A 21,731-nucleotide genomic window follows, 5' to 3' on the forward strand; every position below is an offset into this window, starting at 1 on the left:
TGTGTAGACACAAGGAAGGAGCATGGAGATGTGCCAAACAACTTTTCATTAATAAAGCCATGCTGTCTAAAGTGAAAAAAATTTACAAAAGGATTGTGGTTGTGTGACTGATTATAGAAAGTCATTCGAGTTAATTCTTCACTCGTAGTTACTGAAGTCACTATATTTGGTAAAGTATCTGGTGGATGCCACCAGTCACTACCATTGAATGACTCACAAACATTCTGGTCATCAATTCTCTTGGTAAAAGAGAAACGATTATCTCCGATGTTAAATTTGAAAAGAAATATTCCAAGAAGTCAATCTGTCTCCGTTTCTGTTTATTAATCACTAAATCTGCTGTAATTTCTTTTTCAAAAATCCACTGACAGCTAGAGTCACTAAAATAATCTATAATTTCGTTTTGGATGTATGTTAGAAATATTTACAATGCTGAAAACCAGATGGACTTTATAACATTTTCATACGATAGAGTGATTGAATTAGGACAATAGAAATATTCATAACTGACATTTGAATAGAAAAATTGTTTCCCAGATGCAAATCTTTACATCATTAGTTTTTCTGTTTCGTCTGTTTCATACAAATGCTTCAAAAATATTACATACAAAAGTTTTGTCTACAAAAACAGAAAGGCCAAAAGCTATGATTCCATACTAAAAATAAATTGACTTTTGTTGTTACAAGACAGTATCCTACAATATATTTTCAATATTAATGTTAGTGCCAACACTTAGGACATTTCGCTGGTGTCTAGTAGAACTGCTCCACAGATACTAAAATCTGCAAGACCATGATATCAGCTGGCAATGTCCACATAAACAATGATATTAACAGGTTCTATCTCAGAAAAGAAGAGGCTGACGAACAGCGCGGACATTTCAGTGTCTCTGAAACAACAGCAGCAAAAATATATAAGTCAGCCAAATGTTTAAATGTGAAGAGAACATCTTTCGGCTTGATAGTGAATTCGTTAAGTAGAACTCATTTCTAATGATCTTCCATACGATTCTAGAATTCTGGAACAGTGTACCTCAGCGAAAACCTAGGAGAGAAACACCCAGTATACCAAATAAAAGGGAGTTAAGTATGAATATGTTTCCAGTACTCCTCTGGACTCAAGACTGTAATATCACGTCACGCTTTGACGATCAGAAGGTGGCTTCTTATATTCTTAGATAAAGAACGAAGCTCAAAAATTCATACACGACAGATGTTCGGGAAATAAGGGCCACTAAAAATCTGTCTGAGCCTAAAATTTAAAGGGTGAGTGGTTGCTTAACGATTTGCGAAGAGAAAAAGATCCAAGTTTATCAATATATTTGCTCTACAAGTTTGCTATCGACCGCTCAAAGTAAACTCTAAAACTAAGGAAGAGAAATTAAAGAAATACAGGCATATAGACACGACGGGTGTACGTACACACACACACACACACATATATATATAGATATATAAATTAAACAATAGGGTAAAAAATTGGATATTAATTAATATCAATTTAATATCAGGGACCAAGCACACTAAAACAATCAGGGAGACTCAGAAAAAATATCTGAGATCTCAAAGGATTATTGTATATGTATATATAAGAATATATATAAAAAGGAGGCCACTAGGTGGACTGCTAATGTGCTGACATGTGATCTTCTTCTAGCACATTAGCAGTCCACCTAGTGGTCTCCTTTTTATATATATTCTTATATATACGTATTGTTACGAACGCCCGCACGCGAAGCACCCTCTTAACACCGAAGAGGGGACTCGCGCACACGCGAACGTTCAACACTCAGTGAGCCAGCAAAATTCGTCTGTCGGTACAATCCTGACCGATAATAAAGCCCCGGCTGGAGCACGTAACGAAGAACAACACAGGCAAATAGGACGGGGAGGAAGAAACAACACGAAGACCATGCGTTGGGTAACCTTTTCTTTTTACATACATAACATCACAGAATACATTTAAAACATTAGAATAGAGCATTACATAATAACAATTCCAATACATGGCATAACAGTTCAATAAGTTTCCAAACAATTACAAGTTTTTCAATCATTTTTACATCCCAAAGTTCGTGTCTCAAGTTTCATTTGACAACAAAGTTCTTCTGCTTCTTTCTTTTGTATTTCTTTTCTTTTCCTTTCTTTTAGAAGCATTTAACAACACAGTTAACAGCTCAGAGTTCTTTTTCTCTAAAATAATATAAAAGTATTTACCAACAACGAAGTTCGTTTCCTTCAGGTCTGCTACTTCCACCGACCAGGGCAGTCTGCCACTACGATTCCGTCTCTCTCTGTCCCTCTCTATACATTTCTGCTGACCAAGCTTTATCCGTCAGACTTATAATCCTTCATCTTCATTTCTCTGTCCCTCTCTATACATTTCTGCTGACCAAGCTTTATCCGTCAGACTTATTCTTCTCACTCGACTGGCCCCATCTCAACGGGAAAACTGCTGTCTCCCAACCGCTCCGGCTGGCTGCTACAACCCAACTGCCTCGGCTAGCTGCTACCGCTCGACTGCCCCTGCTGGCTCCCAGAACTCCACTGGCCAAAATTCTCTGCTAACTGCTTTTGCCGCCAATTCTTGTTCTCCTATTCATCCCAAATACCATAGCTCATTGTGCTACCCTACCCCCTGCCAAGATGGGTCGGTCGGTACACTCCTATCCTGCCGTTTTCGAACTTTCGCTGACCGAAAAGGGGCAGCTACGCTAAAAATAGCGACGAGACAAAGGAAATACCATTCTCCCCAACTGACCAGAGTACGGGTTCAAAACCCAGCCCGGGAGATAGGGATATAATGTCAACTGTATTTTCGGTCGTCGCATCAATATATATAGATATATATATATAGGGAGAATTCACACAAAAAAAACAACAGACGAAGACAGGTGGTGTAGAAAACAAATAGATGTATTAGTATAACGATCGGGAATTGAAAAAGTTTTTAACGTTTCGAGCCTACGCTCTTCCACAGAAAGGAACACAGAAAGAAACAAGGAGAGAAAGAAAAAAAAGGAGAGAAAAAATGTGTGTAGTGGTTAGCGATCTATCATGGCGATAGATAGATATATATTCGTTTTAATGTCTCCGGGGAATCATTTGGATGTTCCGCAAGCACTCACCTCTGAACGTATTACTTCTTACACAAAAAAAAGAGCTGTAAATTAATGAAGGTTGTTCATTAATTGATATTCCATTCTGTACTCTCCTAACACTTTACTCTAAAGAATCATATACTGAGTTCTAACAACAGGTTAGAACCCGATACATTATACGACACAGCCATTCACTAGACACATGCCTAGCTAGACAGAAACATAAATAAGATAAAAAATAAAGATGGCCATAGCCTTAGAGCTGAAACATATATAAGAACATAAGAACATAATAATAAATACAAAAAGAGAGGGATGTATATATATATATATATATATATATATATATATATATATATATATATATACAGAGAGAGAGAGAGAGAGAGAGAGTTCTAATATTTAAAGTATTTGTTTTTTTGCTTTTGTTCCAATGTAAATTAGCAAATTTGCAATTAGCATCTCACCCCCCACCATTTGATCATCGCTTTATTTCCTTTAATTACTTCCCATTATACTCCAACAATTGCACGCACACACACACACACTTACACACTTACACACACACACTTACACACACACACTTACATACACACACTTACACACACACGCGCGCGAGCGCGCACACACATACATACATACACACACACACACATACTTACACGCACGCGCGCGCGCACACATACACACGCATACAGACAAGCACACGTAAGCACACTTTCACGTGTACTCAATCAACGTTTATCTGAAGCAACCGGACAATATTGATACAGCAAAAATCCTTTTCATGTCTCAGACTTAAAAATATAATCAAGAAAGAAAGAAAGAAAGAAGGAAAGAAAGAAAGAAAGAAAGAAAGGAAGGAAGGAAGGAAGCGGGGTGAGAGAGAGAGAGAGAGGTGAGGAGATAGAGGAAGGAAAGGACAATTATTACAAACATGAAAAGAAATTTCTTCCGATCAATATGAAGGCGAAAACTCAGTTCATAAGTAAAATACTATTGATAATGGTTGTCTAAGATTTTGGCACATGGCCGGCTATTTCAGGGAGGGGAGTGGGGGTTAGTCGATTACATCGACCCCAATACGTGACTGGTACTTTATTTTTTCGACTCTGAAAAGATGAAGGGCAAAGCTGACCTCACACACACGTACGTACATACATACATACATACATACATACATACATACATACATATATATACATACATACATACTTACATACATTTTGTTGTTGGCACTCCGTCGCTTACGACGTCGAGGGTTCCAGTTGATTCGATCAACGGAACAGCCTGCTCGTGAAATTAACGTGCAAGTGGCTGAGCACTCCACAGACACGTGTACCCTTAACGTAGTTCTCGGGGATATTCAGCGTGACACAGTGTGACAAGGCTGACCCTTTGAATTACAAGCACAACAGAAACAGGAAGTAAGAGCGAGAGAAAGTTGTGGTGAAAGAGTACAGCAGGGTTCGCCACCATCCCCTGCCAGAGCCTCGTGGAGCTTTAGGTGTTTTCGCTCAATAAACACTCACAACGCCCGGTCTGGGAATCGAAGCCGCGATCCTATGACCGTGAGTCCGCTGCCCTAACCACTTGGCCATTGCGCCTCCACCTACATACATACATACATACATACATACATACATACATTAATACATACATACCTGTGTGTGTGTGTTGATGTGTTTTATACAAACTTGGAGTAAAAATTTCCGCACTCTTCCTTACACAGTTGTTGTTTATCGTTTTTATGTCGCTCCACCCTCCATAAATATGTCATCTTGTCATCAAAGGTATTTTTATTGCTTTCTAACTTAAAAACTAATGTTTTCTTTACTCTAAAACATATAAGAAAATTAAGATTATACCAAACTCAGATATTTCGCAGTAGATAATTTTTTCTTTATCACCCGTTCAAAAACCTATCACCCATAAGACAAGATCACGTCGCTTTCGGTAGCCAATCAGTAGTCAGACATGATGACTACAACTTCAGCAACGTATTGAGACTGTATAACACGACTGTATAACACGACTGTATAACACGACGTATTGAGACTGTATAACACGATATTCAACAACCGATTATTATTGAGCCATAACAGTTCATTCTTGCTAACCTATCTAATATTTGTGAAGCTTGTATTTTAATTTGCAATCATCATTTATCATGACCCCTTGTATTAGAACGTATCAGTTGCGCAAAAAAAGAAAAAAGATATATCTTTGAACAATTAGCCAGAAGGATTAGCAGAAGATGCAGCAGAATTCGATGAAAGGAGGTGTTTGTTAACTCTTTGAAGAGTGTGATACAACGAAAATTGTATATAGAACAAGAATGAAAAGAAACCCAGAGACCAGTTTAACTGACGTATGACTGGTTTAGCTCTAAATGATTGGCAGACGACATTAAATGAAATACATCTCTCCTCACTTATCACGGGTGTGTTAAAGGTTCCAAAGAAACAACGTGTTAAATGAATCAGTGATAAATTAAAACAGCATATGGAAATAATAGATTTCGTTTCGAGACACCAAGTTGGTAATTGGGGCGTACTTTTGAGGTCAAATTATATCCAGAAGAATTAGAACGGTTGTTCTCAACCATTTTTTTTTCTTATGGATCCTTTTGGTTATTATTTTACACTGGTGAACCCCGATGGCAATTAGAATGTTTAAATACCAGTTTTATAAATACGTCTTTTAAAACTCTAATTTTGTTTTTCAAACATTCACTTGTGTAGGCTTGCAACAGCACACGCCGAAAGAACGTGATTCAGTGGCTGGAAACATGTTGAACCATGTTAAGTGTTAGAGAAAGAACCCTAAATAATGTTTCTTACAATAGATATGTCTAAAGTAAAAGATTTTTCTTGAACCCCTTAAATACCACCGGGGACCTCCAATTTACTATTTTGTTTGCAAGGACCCCTAAAAATCATATGTAGACCTCCAGGGGCTATATAGATTCCGGTTGAGAAACACTGATCAAGAAGAATATCTGGTTGAAAAAAATTGTGTGGTTAACTGTGCTGTTTAAAACTGTTTAAATTGCTTCCCAATATTGGTGCCCTAATAAAGTTATAGCTTTATCGCTACATCACTGGCGCATTACACATCTGTTTGTCATTCGTGGCTACCAAGAGGAGCGGAAAACGCTTCTATAAACTACAGATGAACGTAATATGAATTAACGAAGACCATGAGACAAAATAGTTTCAACCGCTTCACGGAAGGAATTGTTTTGAACATGAACTTCTGCATGAAATAGATATTGTATTTCTGGCATAGAAGTCTATTTTTTCTTACCAAAATGTACAGCCCCAAAAAAGAGAGGTCGACTTATACACCAAGACGGCTTTGGAGGACAAAAACATCTATGTGAAATGCATTTGGATTCGTAAAATATAGAGACGATGTTTGAATATTGATATATGTTTAGACTGAATACTATGTCGACTTATATACCGGAACATACAGTATTTCCTGCATGATCAATATATTTGCTGAAGCTAAACCTACAAATACATTAGAAATATAATTCTTTCAATATTTATGTGTATTAAAGCGGTGACATGGCAGTATCGTTACCGCGCCGGAAAAAAATGCTTTGCGGGATTTCGTCTGTCTTTACATTCTAAGTTCAAATTCCGCCGAGGTCGACTTTGAATTTCATCCTTTCGGGGTCGATAAAATAAATTCCAGTTGAATACTGAGGTCGATGTAATTGACTTATCTCCCACCCACGAACTTGTTGGCCTTGCAACAAAATTCGTGCGTTTTTTTTTGTTTTTTTTTCAAAATTAGGGGCCTTTTCAAGTATATTCTACAGTATCTGTACTAGCTTCCTTCGGCACCGTAGAACACGGCTAAATACAATCTTTTCTCCTCTAGGCACAAGGCTCGAAATTTTGGGGAAGGTGGCCAGTCGATTAGATCGGCAACTGGTACTTTAATTTATCTTCCCCGAAAGGATGAAAGGCAAAGTCGACCTCAACGGAATTTACACGGCTAAATATAATGTGATATGAATGCTTATCTGTATGTTCTACATTAGTTAGTATTATTATTATCACACATCTTCTTTGTCTAATTGCATTAACATCTTAAGCATTTCTACAGCTTCTAAACGACTGCACTGGCTGACACCCACACACACCCACACACATTCGCATACATATTAAACACTAGACATACACATAAATACATATCCATAGATACACACAATTATGTATATATATGTAAATATATGCAATATATATATATATATATATATATATATATATATATATATAGAGAGAGAGAGAGAGAGAGAGAGAGAGATACATATATAATCCGAGGGACAGGCAAAGGGGCCGGAACAGCTTGGCACTAGTGACGTCGCAACTCATTTCTACAGCTGAGTGAACTGGAGTGACGCGAAGTAGAGTGTCTTGCTCAAGAACACAATATGCAGCTCGGTCCGGAAATCGAACTCACTACCTCATGATTGTGAGCCCGACGCTCTAACCACAGAGCCATGCACCTTCATGGTTCATATATATACATGCTTATATATATATATATATATATATATATATATATATATATATATATATATATATATATATATATATATATATATATATATATATATATATATATATATATATATATATATATATATATATATATATATACATACATACATACATATGCACGCACTTCTGTACTCTGTTTATTATTTTTTTGTCTACGTTTTGTTTGCAATGTCCTGTACCCAGATATGCATCTATACATACATGTAGATGTAGGTATGTACATACATGTACGTATATATGCATATACTCATTTATTATTTGTATATATGTATATATATATATGTACATACATACGCATTATATAAATATATATATAACGTGTGCATGTATATATATATATATATATATATATATATATATATATATATATTTATACATACATATATGCAAATATGTACTTATACATAAATACAAAGATATTTATACGTATATATATATATATATATATATATATATATATATATATATATTATATATATATATACATACATATATACATACATATATATATACATACATATATACATATATATATATATATATGTATATATATGTTTATATATAGATATGTATATATATATGTGTATACACACATACACACACACACACACACACACACGTACACACACACATATATATATCAACAATAATTGCTCTGCCAATATTGACTCATCCATAGGGAATTGTTTCTTATTTTATTATTCAAATTTATGTATCTTTCTTTTTGTTTCTTTGTTGTGTTTCAATTTCTATTTATTTGCTGTTTTCCTTTCTTATGGTGGCAACTGACCAAATTTTAGAACATGCACAATTCTTGCGCTTGAGAGATTGTCATGGCAACGTGCCCATTAGGTTAAACACTTTGTAGGTGATGATGAGGTAAGTGCAGCAGCATTCGCAGCCGCTGTAGTAGCAACGGCATCATTATAGTCGTCATCATCATCATCATCATCAGCATCATCAACAGCTTCATCATCGTCATCATCATCATCACTATTAAGAACAACAACAGCTGCAGCAACGGCAGCATTCACATCATCACCATCATCATCAACAACAACAGCAACATCAGTGGCATCATCATCTTCATCATCATCATCGTCATTACCACCATCATCATCACCGCCATCATCGTCACCATCTTCATCATCGTCAGCATCAGCTGTAGCAGCAGCAGCAGCAGCAGCAGCAGCAGCAGCAGCAGCAGCAGCAGTAGTAGTAGTAGTAGTAGTAGTAGTAGTAGTAGTAGTAGTAGTAGTAGTTCTTGTTGTTGTTGTACATGGTGTTGTAGATGTTTGTTTTGCTATTTCTACTGGCGTTGCTGTTGTCCATGTTGTTGCTGTTGTTGTTGTTGTTGTTGCTGTTGTTGTTGTTGCTGTTGTTGTTGTTACTGTTGTTGCTGTTCTAGTAATCGATAACGTTTTATTTCGCTGATCGGTTAAACGGGAAGAGAAGCGTTTACCAATGGGGGATTTGGCGGGGGTGGGAGAGCAGAGGGCAGAAGGTAAGGGGGCAGGGTGAGGACAGAAACGGTGGTTACTGGTTACAGTTGTAAGTATTCCAATGGTGCCAGGAAGAGGAAGTGATGGCTGTCTACGAAGGAGGGCTGGGAAACGAGAGTAGCTAAAATAACAGGAATATATATATATTTTTTTTGTTATTGCCGTTTTTGTTCTGATTTTTGTTGTTTTTGTTGTTTCCTTTTAGCAGTGTGCCTAGGAACTCTTAATCTAATATGTGTTTTCGAAATTTAAAAGATTAGAGTGTGCTTTGAGAGATACTTGATTGCTATTTCTTGCAGATCTAGAGCCCACGTAGAAACTCTGTCATTAACTTTGTTGTTGCTTTATAGCTTAGCCTCCATTCAGCCATGATCTAGCTGACCTATGATCGGAGACATTCCATATACGACAATACCAACTTTTCCTGACCAACAGTACGTGTACAACTACATTATATAGTGCAGCAGCATTTTCAAATATACCCTCTTTTTACAATTATAAGACGTGATTTGCAGGAGAATTTCTGGTTATTTCTAGCAGGCAGAGCGACTAAGCTTAGGCTCACCTTTTGTAATAATTGGTAATGCTATAAATTAGGTTGCGCTAAAATAAATGGTGATTTTTATCATCCTATTAGTTGATTCATTGAATCTTACTTTACATGTTTAGTTACAATAAAGTGATAAAGCCCTAATGTTCACTAATAGCCAAAGAAATATCATATGGTATAATCTTCTCCTTAGTTTAAATGTATTTCCTAAAGATGCCAGAATTTTCTTAAACTTAATAAATAAACATTTCCCCATAGAGCACAGATATAATATATTTGATAAAACTGGCATCAAAATGGGCTACAGTTGCACCAAACACTTTACGGCTACAATAGATAGTACAGTACAAACAGAAGAATTTTTTTCTATTATAAACACATATCCCGGGTAACATCAATATTTATAAATTCCAGAAGATCCCACTCTTGGAACTGCTCATGGTGCTAAAGGGAAGTGTCACTTGATTACAAGGACATGAAACAGGAAATACAAAAGAGACAATAACTGTTTCTTCTATCACGACAAGACTTGATGAGGAGACTAGTGGATTACATTGACATCAGTGCTCAACTGGAACTTGTTTTATCGATCCCGAAAGGATGAAAGGTAAAGTTGATCTCGGCGGAATTTGACCTCACAACGTAAAGAACCGAAGAAATATCGTCTACCAAAACCACTCACAAGGCTTTGGTCGGTCCGAGGCTATAGTAGAAGACACTTGCTCAAGGTGCCACGCAGTGGGACTGAACCTGGAACCATGTGGTTGGTAAGCAAGCTACTTACCACACAGCCACTCCTGCGCCTATACACACACACACACACACACACACACACACACACACACACACACACACACACACATATATATATATATATATATATATATATATATATATATATATACCAACTTTGACCCTTAGCAAATCCCAAATTTTATTTTTGTTCGCGGGAGCAACTGCCTTCAAAGTCTTATTTGTCGTTCAATGCTCGAAATAAGGAGTAGAAGCACAGCCGACAACTGATGAAGGGGCGTTTTTTATGTTTCTTGTCATGTTTTCCATTTGTTTCTCTCGTTCTTTGCGTACCCAACCTTATTTTCGTATTTCATATTGTTTACGTTTTCTGACGTCCTGTACCCATTTATGCATACTTATATACATATATATGCATCTATGTACATATATGTATGGATATATGCATATATATATATATTACTTATATCATTATTTGATTGAGCGCTACGCATCTATTTCCAAGAAAGTTCAACATACATACATACATACATACATACATACACTCACACATACATGCGGACCGACAGACAGATAGACAGATGGACAGATGGACAGATGGATAGATAGAAAGATGTAAATATGCTTACATATTTACATAAACCTGGACTGTTTACCGTGAGGACATGAAGAAACTAGAGCGCTTCCATCAATCCAAACTTCGCTCTATCCTGAACATCAACTGGGAAGATCGCATCACCAACAACTCTGTGCTTGAAAGATCAGGTCTCCTGAGCATCGAAGCCTTGATCATTGAACATCGTCTCCGATGGTCAGGTCACGTTCGTCGGATGAATGAACACCGCCTTCCCAAGATCTGTCTCTACGGTGAACTGTCTGAAGGAAAACTCCTCGTGGAGCCCCCTTGAGGCGGTACAAGGACCAACTCAAATCAACCTTGAAAAGCACCAACATCGACCCCGCACACTGGGAGGATATCTCGGCAAACAGACCCCTCTGGAGACACACCATCAAAACGGGCTCAGCGGACTTCGAGAAAGCCCGAGTCGCAAGAGCTGAACTCAAGAGACGGGAGAGAAAGCAGCGCCTTCTCCTTCCCAAACCAACCCCTTCTATCCCTTGTCCACAATGTCCCCGTATGTTTCATGCAACCCTTGGATTGCGGAGCCATCTGCGGTTCAAACACCCAGGAAAATGAACTGGATTGCAAGCTCGGAAACACGAGACGCAGCCAACTACTACTACTACTACTACTACTACTACATACATTCTTATATTCTTTTTTTTTTTGTGGTCTCAGTCAATGGACTGCGGCCATGCTGTAGTACCGCCTTATTTACACACATACACACATGCACATATACACGTGCGCGCGCGCACACGCACACACATATGAAACAGATTTTCCTTCAAACGTGTTATATCGAAGCCAAGACACGACAGCGTTAAACATTTCTTTCATATCTCTTTGGACTTACAACTGTATTTGTTGGAAACTAGACGTAACGGATTAATTGCTTATTTGCCTGGGACTATCAACCGATAAGATCGAAAGGATACCGTTTTCATGACATCCTCTACACTAGTCTCTTGCATCTGTCACGAATAGTTGGAGCTTCTCTAATGATTCGCTTATTTATTCCTTGACGTTATCCGTCCATCTTCACCGCTTCGTATTTGAAGTCATTATCAACGATAGATAGATAGATAGATAGATAGATAGATAGATAGATAGATAGATAGATAGATAGATAGATAGATAGATAGATAGATAGACAAACAGATAGGCAGGCTGATAGACAGACAGACAGCTAGCTAGATAGATAGATAAATAGACAGACAGACAAATAGATAGATAGACAGACAGATAGATAGATAAACTGACGTACATGCAGACAAGCGGACAAACAGACAGACAGACAGACAGAAACAGACAGACAGACAGATAGATAGATAGATAGATAGATAGATAGATAGATAGATAGATAGATAGATAGAGGGAGAGAGAGAGAAAGAGAGAGTAAATGAGTCAGGAACAGACAGTCAGACAGACAGACTCACTAACATGAGAATTGACTGATAAATGAAGTCCATTTAAAGAACGCTTCTTACGATCTTGTATTCAAAAGTCTTGGTTTTGCGCCAGGATTTTGAAAAGAATGAATTTTTTGATTGACGTATTTTATTCTTTGTGGTTGAAACAACCCCAATTTTGGGTGACCGCTGTACGGTGAAGCAGAAGAAGATGTCTGCTGTATTTGATAGAGGCAAATAACATGCTGTATTAATGCAGCCGATTGTAAGGTATGGCTATTTGCAAGACTTTCGATAATTGATAATTGTCGTTAATTGTATATTTAATGAATGGTATGTTTTGTATACGTTATTTTTTATCTTTTATATTTTACTTGATTCGGTCAATTTGACTGCGGTCATGCTGGAGCAGTGCCTTAAATTTTTTTTTTTTTTGAACAAATTAACCCCAGGACTTATTTTTAAAGCCTGGTACTTATTCTATCAGCCTTTTGTATCGGGGACGTGAACACACCAACACCGGTTGTCAAGCGGAGGGAGGTCGGACAAACACACACTCACACACACACACACACACACACACACACACACACACTTATTCTTTTTTTAAAAAAAAACGGTACTTATTCTGTCAAATACTTTTGGCGAACCGCTAAGTTACGGGACCACAAACAAAAAATCGACACCGGTTGTCAACACAGACACAAGCACACATTCACACACACATGCACTTATATACAACAGGCTTCCACACAGTTTTCGTCTACCAATTTCTTTCACAAAGCATTGGTTGGTTTGGGACTATCGTAGAAGACACTTGCCAAAGATGCCGCGCGGTGAGACTGAACTCAAAACCACGTGGTTTCAAGCGAGCTTCTTAATCTCACTACTACATCTGCATGCGGTGGGTTGTTATTGAAACCAAGGTCAGCCTTCACTGGACGAACCTATGCTAAAAAGCGCCCCGGCTATGACCACTCCGCCTTTTTATTGAATCTCACAGCCTTCGATTTGAGAAAAGGGTTTGGCTGCTCTTTCTGCCAGCAGCCCGCGTACAACCTGCTTCAGTGACTCGATATTTATTGCTGATTCTGTTGTTGTTGTTTAGCCCAAGACAACTGCGATTTAGTGGATATATGACCTAAGGCAATCCAGCCGTGACCACCCTGGCATAATTTCGTCTTTGTCTACATTATCCTATATACTCTTCCTTTGTCATGATATTAGACTGCACATAGAGGGAGATGTAAGTGTTATTTCTAGCAATGAGGCATGTCTGCTTCATTTTTTTCTGGTCTTTGCAAGTCCTCTGCATTCAGAGCTTATGTCTCGCTTCAATGTAACATGGCAGTTCGTATACAAGCCTCATACAGTCTAGTCTATCCTTCACTAAAACAGAGAGAGAAAGGGCGACAGAGAGAAGGAGAGAGGGAGAGACCTTTCCCCAGCATAACCTTTTTCTGTTATAGACTGGTGACACATGACTTTTGTAAACAGCTTGTAGAAATGAGACAAGAAGCATATGAGGTAGTTTTTAGAACTTTATTATCCTCCTTATGAAGAAAGATGGTATTCGATGTGTTCAGGTCAAACCAGGACAAGACCCTACAGCCAGACTTTTCTATAGCACCGTCCTATCTGCTCTTATATGCAAATGAGACGTGGTCTACTACGAAGAAGGGTAAAACATCGATTGGCTACGACGCAAAAGGCCATGGAAAGATCCATTGCGAGAGTATATCCGAAATGTGATAAATCCAGAAAGAAGAGGAGTGAACGACGTAATCGCAGAATACTGAAAGCACAAGTTTCACTGTGTTGGATTGTCATGAAGTCCACAGACAACAGTTGCATCCATGCAGTTCCTGACTGGTATCCATGAGCCAGAGAAGACCAATTGAAAGGTTGTCTCCATCCTGAACTTATTCTGGTTATTATACATTCAGAATATCCCTTTTCATTGGTAATTAATTCACATAAGTAATGAAGCTAACAATTATCTCTGGAGATCATCTGGACATTTGCCGCCTGCTCCAGATGTTTATTGCTTCTGCGCGTTTATCACGAACAAAGTCAACATTCTCTGTAAAACCACTTTTGTTACCACTGCACCCCTTGGGTTTCCATAGTTTACACTGAGTACATCGTATGGAATTTCTTCCTACTCCATTTTACATAGCGAGCAAGGTCATTTCCTTGATTGAAGCAGAGTTCTCTCTGTTTTCTTACTAAAACTTTAGTCATTTGATAAGTTAACTCTGAGGCCCTTTGGTTCCAGGTTTTGAATCCACTCCTCCTACAGATTCGGCTATAAAAATGACGTCATCAGCATAGAGGAATACACAAGAGTGTCTACTTTAAAACTCCACTGCTATGGTCTGGAGGACTATGATGAATAGAGAGGGGACTGGGAACTGGGCTCTGGGGGTCCCTAACTTGCACACCGAATTCTTCACTGTACTCATTGTTAATTCTCACCATGCAAACAGCACCTCTGTACATGGTTTCTATATGCTTTCCTAAGCTATTCGTCTACTCCTAACTTCCTCAGAGACCACCAGATCACAAAGCGAGTGACCCTTCGAAGGCTTTCTCTAGGTCAACCAATGGTAAGTAGAACGGCTTGCTCTTAAGTAAGTAATTCTGCTGCAGTTGTCTCATTAGGAAGAGGGCATCAGTAATATTTCTTGACACGAAACCGAATTGCATCTCATCTAGGATAATTCTCTCCCTAATCAACTGAGCTATTGTTACGGGAAGTTATTGAAGATTACGGCTTCCATGACTTGATCCAGCAATTTGATATTGCTGTCATTATCTCTTTGTAAGGCATCTCTTTTATGATTATGATGGCGCTACGCCAGCCATTGTGTATGACTTCTTGTACAACCTACACCACTAGAAATTATGCGTGATTGACAAGGAGCTAGCCCTGCCTTCATCTCCTTAATTCATATCCTTAATTGTTTTGTCTGTCATGCTGCTTTGTACACGAATGACTAATCCCTCCTCTGCTGAGTTCACACTGAAAAGACCCTCTTTCTCCCATGCATTCTCCAAATGTAATGGCTTTCCTTGATTCTTTATTTTCAAAATCACTAAGTGCAAGCACGCCATTATCCATCCGTACACACTTCTCATCCACAACATATCGATTCTTTTTAGTATATCGTCTAACAATATGAAACTCCCCCACGATACAGAACATTGACAAACTTCTTAATTTCTGCTTCTCTCTTTATTCAACTTCCCATCTAGTTACCTATTATAGTTCTCTGCTGCACTCCATTTTCCAATGTTTCAACCTGTCTTTACTTTTGTGGTTCACCACCGAGTCATCTTCGGCCAGCTGGGACTTTACACCAACTATGGATTTGGTCTGTAATACACAACAAGTTTTCCCCTTGGAACTTCTAGTTGTCTTCTGTGCTATACGGCTCTCTCCTCCTCCTCCTCCTCCTCCTCCTCCTCCTCCTCAAATGCTTCAGTTAGTAATTCTCTAAACGTATGGGAGTCCGACGGATCTTTAAACATTCATATCTTCCTTTTCCAGACAGGTTTGTTTACTCTGAGACCGTCTAGCTCTAAATCTGAAGTCACTAACTACTAACCTATGTTGGGTTGTATTTTCTTCACCAGCGAAAGACTTCACAACCGTCTCTCTATCCCGCTTTTGAAGGGATAGAATAAAAACTGTCTAACTTGTGTATTCACCAGAATAATAGATAAGACGGCTGGCTTTCTGAAATCAGTAAAGTTATTATTGCAGAAGTTAATGTCAGTTAATATTGTTATATATCGGATGGGTCATTATGCTAATAATAAACATACACACTGGTTCTTTTTCACTTATTTCTATCTCATTAGTCAAATAGAACCATTTGGGATTACCCCTAGAAAGTTGTCCTCCGAGGTTTAATGGAGGACCAGCAGTCGTCCATGCATACCAGGCTCCCCTCTTCACGCCACCGATGTTATCCAAGAGAAAGGCAAAGACCGATACAGCTTGGCACCAGTGACATTGCAACTCATTTCTACAGCTGAGTGAACTGGAACAACCTGAAATAAAGTGTGTTGCTCAAGAACACAACACACCCCGGTCCGGAAATCGAACTCACTACCTCACTATTGTGAGCCCGACGCTCTAACCTCTGAGCCATGTGGTCTTCATTTCTGTGGATAATCACTTGACGTCTTGCTATTAGAAGTTTTGTCGCTTTGCAGTCGAGGTCTTGTGTTAGTGTAACATTTTACTGATGCTAGCAGCAGTTTCCGTATGGTACTGCAAGCCGTAAATGTGAATGCAATATAAAAACGATGAATCATACGGTTATTTTGCAGAGTTGTGGTGCGAGGTCTGTATGACCTACAAAATGATTTGTATCTACTTTTCTCTTGAAACTGATAGGAAGCATTCTGGAAATCAACAACAGACATGTTTAGCTGAGTTGCTGCCTTCTTTAATGTGACTCCATTGCTATGTAAAGTTTAAAAAAATATTGAACTATTATTTCAGATGATAATTCATTAAATTTATAAAGATGTAGATGAATGAAACGTACTAAATCTTAAATAACACACAGTATTCGAAATACGAATTAATATTCCATTTTTCCTATATCGTATCATAATATATACATCGGCGCAGGCGTGGCTGTGTGGTAAGAAGCTTGCTTCCCAACCACATGGTTCCGGGTTCAGTCCCACTGCGTGGCACCCTGGGCAAGTGTCTTCTACTATAGCCTCGGGCCGACCAAAACCCTGTGAGTGGATTTGGTAAACGGAAACTGAAAGAAGCCTGTCGTATATATATATATATATATATATATATATATATATATATATATATATATATATGTGTGTGTGTGTGTGTGTGGGTGAGTGTGTGTCTTTCTGTCTGTGTTTGTCCCTCCTGCCATCACAGTCTTTTTATGTCCCCCGAAACTCAGCGGTTTGGCAAAAGAGACCGATGCAACAAGTACTAGGCTTACAAAGAATAATTCCTGGGGTAGATTTGTTCGACTAAAGGTAGTGCTCCAGCATGGCCGCTGTCAAATGACTGACACGCGTAAACAAATATATATACATTAAACTAATTAACGTCGTTACTTTTGCGTATGTAATTAATATGCGCAGAAAGATTATATCATGTCTTTATATCGGAATATATTTAGAAAAAGGTTAATTTCCATTTTTGTATTCAGATTCTTCAACAGAACCGTCCGTACGTAGCATGTGGGCGTGTGTATGCGTGTTTGTGTGCGCGCCTGTGCACGTGTGAATGTGTGTGTGTGTGTGTGTGTGTGTGTGTGTGTGTGTGTGTGTGTGTGTGTGTGTGTGTACAAATGTGTGTGAATGCGTGTGTAAATGTGTGTGAATGTGTACACGCTTTGAAGGGCTTAGTCGAATACATCGACCCCAGTACTAATTCTATCGGTTTCTTTTGCCGGACAGCTAAGTTACGGGAGCGTAAAAAAAAAAAGCATCGGTTGTTCAGCGATAAAGTATGCTTTACGCGATTTTCAGTTAATCTGAAGAACTGGAAGCGTGATGTCTGTAAATGTGCTTTTTTTTTTTTTTTTTTTTGGTAACAAACCATGTTGTTCCGTGAAACCACGTACGTACTCATCGAAACATTCTCAGTCACATAAGACCACATCTGCAAAATATTACTTGTGCAGTATGCGGTTCGAACCTGAACTGCAAAGGCGTATGATAATATACAAGAATGTCATTGGACAGACAGGTCTAATTAGCATGTTGACATTCGTCAGTCATGTTTTGTAAAACATCAGCTGGTGTTAAATTTCGCCGGAGGTCACATGGAGTCTGGCACTTAACAGACATTGGCTAAAAAAATGAATAATGAGACAGCTGTCAGCTGACAAGATGAAGTACTCATCACATATATATTACGTATGTGTGTTATATTTCTATTATCATTTCTCAATTATTTAAATTTTTCCAACAAGGAAGCAGCTGGATGATTCCTAGCAAAGAAGCAAAGCTTTATTTCTGGCTTTTGAATAACAAAACCTTGAGTGTTTACTTCTGAATGGTTTCTCTTACACGATGTTATTTCTAAAGTGCGTATGAGATGGCCACTTCCTTAGCTTGAAAACGCTCATTTTTTTTGAGTTTGTCATTTAGACATTTCAAACCATAACCGAGTACCCCGACGATTATGGCTGGGCACTCTATCGGTTACAATGACAAGTGTTCTAGTTGATTCGATCAACGGAATATGTTGCTAAGGAAATTAACGTGCTGAGCACCCCACAGACATGCGTACCCTTAACGTGGTCCCCAGGGACAGTCGGCGTAACACACCGCATGTGACAAGGCTGGCCCTTTGAAATACAGGGGCTACTCATTTTTGCTAGCTGAGTGGACAGGAGCAATCGGGAATCGAACTCACGACTATACGATGGTGAACCGAATACACTAATGACTAAATCGCACGGCTTCACACCGATGGTCATAGGTGTAAGGTGTAGATGTAAATGTAGAATCTGAGTGGTGAGTTACCGGTTTCGAATCAGTTTTCCTTAAATATTTCCTTTTGCTTTGATTTTCAAAGAAATATTCTTTTCTACTCTAGGCACAAAGCCCAAAATTCTTGGGGGAGGGGAACAGTCGATTAGATCGACCCCAGTACGCAACTGGTACTTAATTTATCGACCCCGAAAGGATGAAAGACAAAGACGCCTCGGTGGAGTTTGAACTCAGAACATAAAGACAGACGAAATACCGCTAAGCACTTCGCCCGGCGTGCTAACGTTTCTTATTTCTTTATTGCCCACAAGGGGCTAAACATAGAGGAGACAAACAAGGACAGACAAAGGGATTAAGTCGATTACATCGACCCCAGTGCGTAACTGGTACTTAATTTATCGACCCCGAAAGGATGAAAGACAAAGACGCCTCGGCAGAATTTGAACTCAGAACGTAAAGACAGACGAAATACCACTGAGCATGTCTCCCAGCGTGCTAACGTTTCTGCTAGTTCACCGCCTTTTTTCAAAGAGATATTCACATCAGAAAGGTAGTTGACTTTTGACATTTTACGTATTTTTTCTTCTCTATCTCAAGCTATACCAAACCTAATATATTTGCAATTAGCAGGAGTTTTGACGTTAATATTCTACCAATATTCCTTGTGCTGATATGAATGAATTCTATATCTCAGATGGTCTTTTTTACAAATGCTATTGTATATAAAGCGGCGAGCTGGAAGAAACGTTAGCACGCCAGTCGAAATGCTTAGCGGTATTTTGTCTGTCTTTACGTTCTGAGTTGAAATTCCGCCGAAGTCGACTTTGCATTTCATCCTTTCGGGGTCGATAAATTAAATACCAGTTGCGTACTGGATTGATGTAATCGGCTGGCTCCCTTCCCCAAAATTTCGGTCCTTATGCCTACAGTAGAAAAGAAATGGTACTGTATATTCCTTTATCAGTGACATTATGTCCTCCGGGGCACAAGTCTGGGCAAAGTCGTTTAATGGAGGAGCAGCAGAGTTCCATGTGTACCAGGCTCTCCTCTCCACGTCACCGATATTATCCAAGAGAAAGGTAAAGACCGATACAGCTTGACACCAGTGACATTGCAACTCATCAATGGATGGTAGTAGCTTAGTTGTACATACATATATTAATACACAACTATACATTAATGTACATACATACACACACAAACACATACATACATACATACATCGGCAACAGAAGTCAAACATTTAATAGACGGCAGTACAACAGTTGAGAAGAAACAGGCGGTGGTTAAGTTTCACGATAATGGTTCAAGTTGATTTTCATAAGGCTATATAACTCTACAAAGTCTTCTTCGTCAGGTCTTTGGTCCACAATAATCTTCTGTAAACCAACTAGAATCCAAAGGTTGCACAACGATTTTTGAAGACCTTGAAAGTAACAAGTGCCGTTAGAAAGAGAATTTTGTTGGCCTCCTTTTTAATTCCTTTGTGGAAGATGATGCAGACTACATTATTTTATTTATGTACATTTAGCATTTATAGTACAATTGGAAAGTAAAGTCATTTTGCCGTAGCGAATTACGACTTAAAATTCACACTAGCTAATCCTTCATACTAACATACTAGAGTTCACAACCATTTAAATAAGTCTTGTTGGATTTTTATCGTAGACATGGCATAAAAAATAGCCAATATCTCAATGAGTGAGTGTCGTGGAGTTTAGTAACATCCTACGAACACTGATTAATTTCCCCAAAATCAGGGTTTTTATAACTGCTCATATCTGAATTCCAAGAACCGTATTTCGTGAAAGATTTCTTTGACAAAAGTTTAGAATTCGTAAATGGGCAGTAATTTTAACCAATGGGACACCAACAATTATGCTTGTTCGGGGAAACCAACATTACGTCATATTGCCGCCTTTTATGACTTGCTTCAACAGTATTTTTTTTTTCCGAATGGCGTTGTATATTGTTTTCGCGACAACGTCATGCCGCATAGGGAGGTCGTACCTTGGTGACATGTTGGGGCAGCTGCCAATCACATGTGGGATGGCTTCCACAAAAACGTGACATAATCTACATTTTCGGTTGCATCTTGGAACTTTGTGTTATTTGTGTTCAATTAATAAGTATGTGTGTGTACGTGTGTGTGTATGGATGTGTATGTACGGGGGGAGTCCGTGTGTGTGTGTGCGTGTCTGTGTATGGATGTGCGATTGTGTGTGCGCACGTGTGCACATGAGAGTGTGTGTATTGCTTTGCATTGTAGAAAGTTATTGCGTCGGTAGACCGAGAGACCGACGGGCAGAGAGAGAAACAGACTGACGGACACGACAGACAGGCAGGCAGAAAAAAAGGAAGAGAGAAAAGGGAGAAAGAACGAAAGCAAGAAAGAAAGTAAGTAAAAAAGAGAGATAGAGAGAGAAAGGAAGGGAGAAAGAAAGGAAGGAAGGAAAAGAAGAATGAGAGAAAAAACAAAGAGAGAAAAGACAAAAGATAGACTGACACAAATGGATAAAGTCAGGCAGAGAGACAGTCTAAGTGAGACAGACAGACAGAAAAAGTCAGACATGCCAACAGACATTAAGCGGAGAAAAAAAGAAACAGCGAAAGACAGAAAAAAAAAGAAAGAAAGAAAAAAGAAAGGAGAAAGAAAAATAGAAAGACAAATACAGACAGATAGACAGGTAGGTAGATAGGTAAGCAGGCAGGTAGG

At 38.6% G+C, this 21,731-nt stretch overlaps 1 protein-coding gene across 4 annotated transcripts in view; it reads left to right on the forward strand.

The window, feature by feature from the left end:
- LOC106874092 (uncharacterized) overlaps window positions 1-21,731 on the forward strand; it is a 108,173-nt gene that overhangs the window by 18,988 nt on the left and 67,454 nt on the right. For 2 of the 4 annotated variants that reach the window (XM_089364153.1, XM_089364154.1), the window contains exon 1: window positions 20,334-21,731. This exon is cut by the window's right edge. The exons of the other annotated variants lie outside the window; for them this stretch is intronic. The gene's annotated coding sequence lies outside the window, so the exon portion shown is untranslated. Of the gene's footprint in view, window positions 1-20,333 lie in introns of those variants that run through there. 4 annotated transcript variants of the gene reach the window in all.

This window comes from Octopus bimaculoides, chromosome 16, assembly GCF_046866305.1.
Source record: "Octopus bimaculoides isolate indiv1 chromosome 16, ASM4686630v1, whole genome shotgun sequence".
In the NCBI taxonomy this organism is placed as follows: Eukaryota; Metazoa; Mollusca; class Cephalopoda; order Octopoda; family Octopodidae; genus Octopus; species Octopus bimaculoides.